This window comes from Ambystoma mexicanum, chromosome 8, assembly GCF_040938575.1.
Source record: "Ambystoma mexicanum isolate Mex_15411 chromosome 8, UKY_AmexF1_1, whole genome shotgun sequence".
NCBI lineage: Eukaryota > Metazoa > Chordata > Amphibia > Caudata > Ambystomatidae > Ambystoma > Ambystoma mexicanum.
This window is the reverse complement of record NC_090929.1, coordinates 1119302473-1119312023: the sequence shown is the minus strand read 5'-3', so window position 1 is coordinate 1119312023 and position 9551 is coordinate 1119302473.

Sequence of the window (9551 nt, the reverse complement as noted above, 5' to 3'; positions counted from 1 at the left end):
CAGGAAGTAACAGTGTACAGTGACTCCGCCTATTTGACATCGACAGTACACACAGAACTAGCACATTGGAAAAGGAAGGACGACCTCCGAGCAGGCAGCACTCCAGTGCAGCATGCAGCATTATTGAATAAACCCATAGGAAGGAGCACTACGACTCCCAGTAGCCATTGGAGTAGGGTGAAATGCATAGGTCATGTTGAAAGGAGCAGATTTCATGTTATGTTCAGTATTATAAAGTAAAAACATAAGGAAGCGAAGCAAATTGTATGATTGGGAGCTTTGTTATGTTATGTGGACAAGATGGATATGAATGAAAGAGTGTTAATGATAAATGCATATATTTGGAAAATGTTATGTCAAAAATGTGAAGATTCGGTCAGTAGAAATTTATAAGGAAAAGCACCAGGATGAAAAGGATTAGTAAACGTGGAAAGGGTGTTTTTAAGTGGTTGTAGGTAAAATGGTCGAATCTAAATGGTCGACAGGACAAATGGTTGACACCAAAAGGTCGACAGGTCAAATGATCAAATTTTTTTTGTTTTTTCCCCTTTTTTTTTCATTTTGGGGGGGTCCCCCCAACCCCTTTTTTTTGCTAAAAACCCCTTTTTTTCCCTAAACGAAAACCTAAAAAAAATATATAACTAAAAAAAAAATTAGATCTTTTGTTCTGTCGACCAAATTGTGTCGACCATTTGTCTGTCAACCATTTGTCTGTCGACCATTTGACTAGACACCTTTTTAAGTCCTTCCGGAGCAATGTGGTGACAAGACAGCACTGGTACACCAGTGATGCCTGTAGATTTATTAAGGGTGATGATAGGATAGCTACACTGCCTTGCATACATCAGTAGAAAAGAACCACGCTGCAACGAGTGTGAGGAATGGTTCAGTTTGAATAAAGTAGAACACGTTGCATTTTGTATAGTAAAGAGCACCATATGTTAAACAGGTTAAATTCAGAGGGCAAGTAAGTGAACCCCCATGCAAGATCAGCAATATGCAAACACGGAATAAATAGTGACACACAGGAGTAAAGGTATTATTCTAAAAAGAAGAAATGCTTTCACAAAAACAGAGGAATGCATGTATCCTCAGTAGGATAGCCTCATAGGGTCACTTGAGAGGGTCAGAATTGTTAGTGGCACTAGGCCTCAAAGAGTTTCAAGAATTAATATGGTAAAAGGAGAACCATTTTTCTTCTAATGATAGACATTGGGACGATATGCTCATGCAACAAAGACAGAGAGGTATTGAATGATTATTAGAAGATTGACTGTGTTTTATTAAGACTATGAATGTAGTTTTTTGTCTACTGAGAAATTAGTAATCTCTGGAGGAGAGTGTGTTATGATGAATGCCTTGTTTTGTTTGTAACAGGCCCTTGCCAATATTTTGAGGAAAGAAGTGGATAACGCAAGCCTAAGCATGATGATGTTGTTTAGGTGATTAAGGAACAGCGTGTTTTGTTTTGGGAATGCACAATTTGAATATATAGGTGCGTCCATAATGGCATGGACAGGGCAAAAAGCCAGATGAGACATTTTTGGTATAAACCAGAGGTTTTTTATTGTTGTAGCAAAAGCTTCGTATCATAGATAACTGTGTGACTGAGTGGAAAAGTGGTGAGAGAATTTGGTGAATTTAGTCTCAGATCACAGATCTTTACGAGCAAAGAGGGGGGAACAGATGACCTCCATAAAATAAGAGACACCCTTAGTGTAAACAAACATGACAAATGATCAAGGAGTGAACAATAAAAATGGACCATGGAGGACAGTAATAGTCCTGATAAAATGATCTTGGTTAATTAACGTCACGGATGGCGATATATCTACATAGGGCTTAATGAAGTATGAAGTGGTGTTTCTTTAAAAACATCACACACTAAAAAGAAAGGAAAGGAAACATTTTAGTATAGATGACCATAATGTAGCAGCATTCAATATACATTTTAGAAATTTTTTGGAGAATGTATAAAAATGCCGAGATGGACTTTGTCCCTTTTTTGGCATGGATCCAAAAAAATAAATCAGGGGAAGATAAATTAAATAATTTATTTGAAACAGTATAGGAGCAAAGAGCTGAGTTTTAAAGAAAATTGACGTCATTTGGATAAAATAAATATATAAATCAAAAATGAATGAAGAAATGATTGGATGAGTGAATTAATGGACAGGAAAATTAAACCCAGCATAAAATAAGCAAAAAATCTAAAGTTGGAAAATAAACAACACCAATGAAGGTTGAAGGTTAAAATTGAAAAAATTGTGCAGTGTAATATAAAAGAAATTATGGAACTAATAAAGAACAAAAAAGGGGTATGGTTGACCAAAATTGGGTTAACTATACAAAAAAGAATATACGAGGGTAAGTAAAATACACTTATTTTAAGTGTATGTAATGATATTGGTTTATGTTAGAGATGAAAATCATTGACCTTACGTGAACATAGCAGGAATGTCAGCATGGCCTTAATAGGGGAAGGGACAGTATATTATGACACATAAGTGTTAGTGAATAGGGAGAAGAGAAAAGAAAAAAGAGGTAGGTACTGGCTCACACCACAGGGCGTGGATACGCTGTTGATCATTATTAGAAACAAGAGGGCCCAGGTGAGTAACAGAAAAAGAGGCAGATTGAGACACAGTTTCTTCAATTATGTAGCAATTGTTTCCCAAAATAGGTGCAATTCAGGGTAAATAAGAGTAGTATATAGATGAAAGCATGGCCACGTCAGACAAATGCAGAAAATAGAAGACGCTGAATGGAAGGTGGGTAACCTTTTTTAGTATAATGCCAAAAGGGGTAGACTTAGCAAATGTATAAAATATATTTAGAAAAAGGCAAACAATGAGTGTCTTATGTCGCAATATGAAGACATATAGTTAGAATTGGTGCCATAGTCTAGAAAAACAGAGGTAGATTAGATTAGTGTAGTGGGGTAAGGAGGAGATAACGTGTAGCAAAACGTTTTATTTTGTCTCAACGGGTTGTAAATAAAGCAAAGAAAGAAAAATGACCATGGTCCAGCACGATCGAAAAGAAGATGTTGAAGGTAAGGTGAAGCACATGCAGCAAAGCAGAATGAAGCATTTACAGCATAGCAGGAAGCACATGCAGCAAAGCGGAATTAAGTATTTACAGCAGAGCAGATGATGACCGTTCAGTCAAGTAGAGGAAAAGACTTAGGGGCCAATTCATAGAATTCGGCGCACAAGTGGCGCACGCGGCTGGCGCACAGTGTGCGCGTGCGGTAGTCTGCGCCAGCCGCGTGTGCCGAAACACATTCAGGCGCACAGCGTATTCATGGATTCCAACATCCACAACCAGCCGTGGCGCAGAGTGGCGCAGCGACCCTGCAGCAGCGTCAGTTACGCCCCCAAGAACGCCCCTTGCGCAGGGAAAAGCCATCAAAATCCCCAATCCAACGCAAAGGGCAGCAGCAAACGCAGAGCGGGGAGCGTGTATTTCAGGGGTGTGCGGGTGTCCCCACACGCGATAGGCCTGGGTACGAGTATTACAGGGGTGCGCGAGAAAATCTACGCGCGATTGGCCTGGGTACGTGGATTTCAGGGGTGCGCGAGAAATTCTACACGCGATTGGCCTGGGTACGTGTATTACAGGGGTGCGCGAGAAAATCTACACGCGATTGGGCTTGGTACGTGGATTTCAGGGGTGCGCGAGAAATTCTACACGCGATTGGCCTGGGTACGTGGATTTCAGGGGTGCGCGAGAAATTCTACACGCGATTGGCCTGGGTACGTGGATTTCAGGGGTGCGCGAGAAATTCTACACGCGATTGGCCTGGGTACGTGGATTTCAGGGGTGCGCGAGAAAATCTACACGCGATTGGGCTGGGTACGTGGATTTCAGGGGTGCGCGAGAAATTCTACACGCGATTGGCCTGGGTACGTGGATTTCAGGGGTGCGCGAGAAAATCTACTCGCGATTGGGCTGGGTACGTGGATTTCAGGGGTGCGCGAGAAATTCTACATGCGATTGGCCTGGGTACGTGGATTTCAGGGGTGCGCGAGAAATTCTACACGCGATTGGCCTGGGTACGTGGATTTCAGGGGTGCGCGAGAAAATCTACACGCGATTGGGCTGGGTACGTGGATTTCAGGGGTGCGCGAGAAATTCTACACGCGATTGGCCTGGGTACGTGGATTTCAGGGGTGCGTGAGAAATTCTACACGCGATTGGCCTGGGTACGTGGATTTCAGGGGTGCGCGAGAAATTCTACACGCGATTGGCCTGGGTACGTGGATTTCAGGGGTGCGCGAGAAAATCTACACGCGATTGGCCTGGGTACGTGGATTTCAGGGGTGCGCGAGAAAATCTACACGCGATTGGGCTGGGTACGTGGATTTCAGGGGTGCGCGAGAAATCCTACACGCGATTGGGCCTGTGCGAGTGGGGCAGTGTATTACGTAGGTGTGCGGGAAGTTGAAGAGGTGAATTGCCAGTGTGGGTCCTCCCAGGTCTCCCCTCTACCCCCTCCACGAACTCTGCAGGCAGCCCACACCACAGGGGACTACCCTGCACCCCTGGTCATGTCCCACAGGCAGCCCATCCACCATGGGCATGCCCCCCAGCCAAGCCACATGTCCCCTTGCACCCCCACCCCCCAGCAGGCCCCCACTCATGTCCCCCTGCACCCCCACCCCCCAGCAGTGCAGGGGCAGCCTCCACCAGGCCCCCACCCATGTCTCCCACCACCCCCACCCCCCAGTCACCAGGGGAAGCCTCCACCAGGCCCCCACCCATGTCTCCCACCACCCCCACACCCCAGCAGTGCAGGGGCAGCCTCCACCAGGCCCCACCCATGTCTCCCACCACCCCACCCCCCAGCAGTGCAGGGGCAGCCTCCACCAGGCCCCCACCCATGTCTCCCAGCACCCCCACCCCCCAGTCACCAGGGGCAGCCTCCACCAGGCCCCCACCCATGTCTCCCAGCACCCCCACCCCCCAGCAGTGCAGGGGCAGCCTCCACCAGGCCCCCACCCATGTCTCCCACCACCACCACCCCCCAGCACTGTGGGGCACCTGCCAGCAGGCCCCCACCCATGTCCAACCCATGTCTCCCAGCACCCCCACCCCCCAGCAGTGCAGGGGCAGCCTCCACCAGGCCCCCACCCATGTCTCCCACCACCCCCACCCCCCAGCCACCAGGGGCAGCCTCCACCAGGCCCCCACCCATGTCTCCCACCACCCCCAGTCACCAGGGGCAGCCTCCACCAGGCCCCCACCCATGTCTCCCACCACCCCCACCCCCCAGCAGTGCAGGGGCAGCTTCCACCAGGCCCCCACCCATGTCCAACCCATGTCTCCCAGCACCCCCACCCCCCAGCAGTGCAGGGGCAGCCTCCACCAGGCCCCCACCCATGTCTCCCACCACCCCCACCCCCCAGCACTGTGGGGCACCTGCCAGCAGGCCCCCACCCATGTCCAACCCATGTCTCCCAGCACCCCCACCCCCCAGCAGTGCAGGGGCAGCCTCCACCAGGCCCCCACCCATGTCTCCCACCACCCCCACCCCTCCAGTCACCGGGGGCAGCCTCCACAAGGCCCCCACCCATGTCCCACTCATGTCCCCTTGCACCCCCACCCCCCAGCAGGCCCCCACTCATGTCCCCTTGCACCCCCACCCCCCAGCACTGTGGGGCACCTGCCAGCAGGCCCCCAACCATGTCCCACTCATGTCCCCTTGCACCCCCACCCCCCAGCACTGTGGGGCACCTGCCAGCAGGCCCCCAACCATGTCCCCTTGCACCCCCACCCCCCAGCAGGCCCCCACTCATGTCCCCCTTTCACCCCCACCCCCCAGCACTGTGGGGCACCTGCCAGCAGGCCCCCAACCATGTCCCACTCATGTCCCCTTGCACCCCCACCCCCCAGCACTGTGGGGCACCTGCCAGCAGGCCCCCAACCATGTCCCCTTGCACCCCCACCCCCCAGCAGGCCCCCACTCATGTCCCCCTGCACCCCCACCCCCCTGCACTGTGGGGCACCTGCCAGCAGGCCCCCAACCATGTCCCACTCATGTCCCCTTGCACCCCCACCCCCCAGCACTGTGGGGCACCTGCCAGCAGGCCCCCAACCATGTCCCCTTGCACCCCCACCCCCCAGCAGACCCCCAACCATGTCTCCCACCACCCCCACCACTCCAGTCACCAGGGGCAGCCTCCACCAGGCCCCCACCCATGTCTCCCACCACCCCCACCCCTCCAGTCACCAGGGGCAGCCTCCACCAGGCCCCCACCCATGTCTCCCACCACCCCCACCCCTCCAGTCACCAGGGGCAGCCTCCACCAGGCCCCCACCCATGTCTCCCACCACCCCCACCCCTCCAGTCACCACGGGCAGCCTCCACAAGGCCCCCACCCATGTCTCCCACCACCCCCACCACCCAGTCACCAGGGGCAGCCTCCACCAGGCCCCCACCCATGTCTCCCACCACCCCCACCCCTCCAGTCACCAGGGGCAGCCTCCACCAGGCCCCCACCCATGTCTCCCACCACCCCCACCCCCCAGCAGTGCAGGGGCAGCCTCCACCAGGCCCCCACCCATGTCTCCCACCGCCCCCACCCCTCCAGTCACCAGGGGCAGCCTCCGCCAGGCCCCCACCCATGTCTCCCACCACCCCCACCCCCCACCAGGCCCCCACCCATGTCTCCCACCACCCCCACCACCCAGTCACCAGGGGCAGCCTCCACCAGGCCCCCACCCATGTCTCCCACCACCCCCACCCCTCCAGTCACCAGGGGCAGCCTCCACCAGGCCCCCACCCATATCTCCCACCACCCCCACCCCTCCAGTCACCAGGGGCAGCCTCCACCAGGCCCCCACCCATGTCTCCCACCACCCCCACCCCCCACCAGGCCCCCACCCATGTCTCCCACCACCCCCACCACCCAGTCACCAGGGGCAGCCTCCACCAGGCCCCCACCCATGTCTCACACCACCCCCACCCCCCAGTCACCAGGGGCAGCCTCCACAAGACCCCCACCCATGTCTCACACCACCCCCACCCCTCCAGTCACCAGGGGCAGCCTCCACCAGGCCCCCACCCATATCTCCCACCACCCCCACCCCTCCAGTCACCAGGGGCAGCCTCCACCAGGCCCCCACCCATGTCTCCCACCACCCCCACCCCCCACCAGGCCCCCACCCATGTCTCCCACCACCCCCACCACCCAGTCACCAGGGGCAGCCTCCACCAGGCCCCCACCCATGTCTCACACCACCCCCACCCCCCAGTCACCAGGGGCAGCCTCCACAAGACCCCCACCCATGTCTCACACCACCCCCACCCCTCCAGTCACCAGGGGCAGCCTCCACAAGGCCCCCACCCATGTCCCACTCATGTCCCCCTTCACCCCCACCCCCCAGCACTGTGGGGCACCTGCCAGCAGGCCCCCAACAATGTCCCCTTGCACCCCCACCCCCCAGCAGGCCCCCACTCATGTCCCCCTGCACCCCCACCCCCCAGCACTGTGGGGCACCTGCCAGCAGGCCCCCAACCATGTCCCACTCATGTCCCCTTGCACCCCCACCCCCCAGCACTGTGGGGCACCTGCCAGCAGGCCCCCAACCATGTCCCCTTGCACCCCCACCCCCCAGCAGGCCCCCAACCATGTCTCCCACCACCCCCACCCCTCCAGTCACCAGGGGCAGCCTCCACCAGGCCCCCACCCATGTCTCCCACCACCCCCACCCCTCCAGTCACCAGGGGCAGCCTCCACAAGGCCCCCACCCATGTCTCCCACCACCCCCACCACCCAGTCACCAGGGGCAGCCTCCACAAGGTCCCCACCCATGTCTCACACCACCCCCACCCCTCCAGTCACCAGGGGCAGCCTCCACCAGGCCCCCACCCATGTCTCCCACCACCCCCACCCCTCCAGTCACCAGGGGCAGCCTCCACCAGGCCCCCACCCATGTCTCCCACCACCCCCACCCCTCCAGTCACCAGGGGCAGCCTCCACCAGGCCCCCACCCATGTCTCCCACCAGCCCCACCCCTCCAGTCACCAGGGGCAGCCTCCACAAGGCCCCCACCCATGTCTCCCACCACCCCCACCACCCAGTCACCAGGGGCAGCCTCCACAAGGCCCCCACCCATGTCTCACACCACCCCACCCCTCCAGTCACCAGGGGCAGCCTCCACCAGGCCCCCACCCATGTCTCCCACCACCCCTCCAGTCACCAGGGGCAGCCTCCACCAGGCCCCCAACCATGTCTCCCACCACCCCCACCCCTCCAGTCACCAGGGGCAGCCTCCACCAGGCCCACACCCATGTCTCCCACCACCCCCACCCCTCCAGTCACCAGGGGCAGCCTCCACCAGGCCCCCAACCATGTCTCCCAGCACCCCCACCCCCCAGCAGTGCAGGGGCAGCCTCCACCAGGCCCCCACCCATGTCCAACTCATGTTCCCCACCCAACATGTCATCACAATCCAGAACCCTGGTCTCTATGGTCAGCCCCCAAATGCAAAACACCCACCCGAGTATTGCATCCACCCACTCATAATTTGCAATTACATCACAGAACACCAATTGCAAGTTCCGAAACAAACACATGTCCCTCACATACACCCAATGGGTGTCAGTGAATCTCAAAACACAGAACATGAAATGCATGAAAACAATGAGATACCACACATTGAAGTTCAACAAAAAAATAATGTATTAAAGGAAACATGAATAGAATCAAAAATGAAGAAACAGAAATGTGAATGTAAAAAAATGAAAAGAAGCATGTCCGTTCAAAATTAAAAAAAAAATATATATTGACATCCAAAGTAATGTTGTACAAAGTCAATGTCCACAAAACAAAATCCAATGGGAAATAAAAATAAAAGCCATTGATCCATGGAGAATGTTAAAAAAGAAAGTATGTACAAGTCTACAGCTATGTACAATGCAAGAAGCCAGGGTCCATTATCCCAACAAAATAAAGGAAACCTATCTAACTACACTAACTAATAAAAAAAATATATACAAAAATGTGGCCAATGTCCAAAAGGTCCAAATGAAACAAAAACAAAAATGAAACCTAACACTACCTACATAACTATGTACAAGGGCAGCGGGCTAGTTCCACGGCTCACTTGTGGATGTGCCGGGCCAGGGCATCATCGAACTCCTCCTCAATGTCCCGGAGGCGGTCCTCCTCCATGGCCCAGAGGGTCCGCAGGGCCGTCGACGTGTCCACCTCCAAACCCCTGCGGATTGCCTCGAGGCACTCGGCCCGCCTCAGGGCCCTCTGCATGGAGTTCTCCGCCCTGACCATTGAGAGCCGTGCCTCTTCCGCCAGCTGCCGCTCCGCATCTATGGCGTGGCCCAACCGCTGCCACACGGAAGACACTTTTTGTCCTGGGTCCTCCTGCCCTCCGGCCGATGCCTGCCCCTCCGATGTCGAAGGCCCCGAGCCTTCATGGCTCCCACCATGGTGCTGCTGCTGCTGTGCCTCTGCCCCTGCACTGCCTCCTGCTGCCTGCACATCCTCCGCCGGCTGGGGTGCAGTCGTTGACGTGGCCACCCCTGC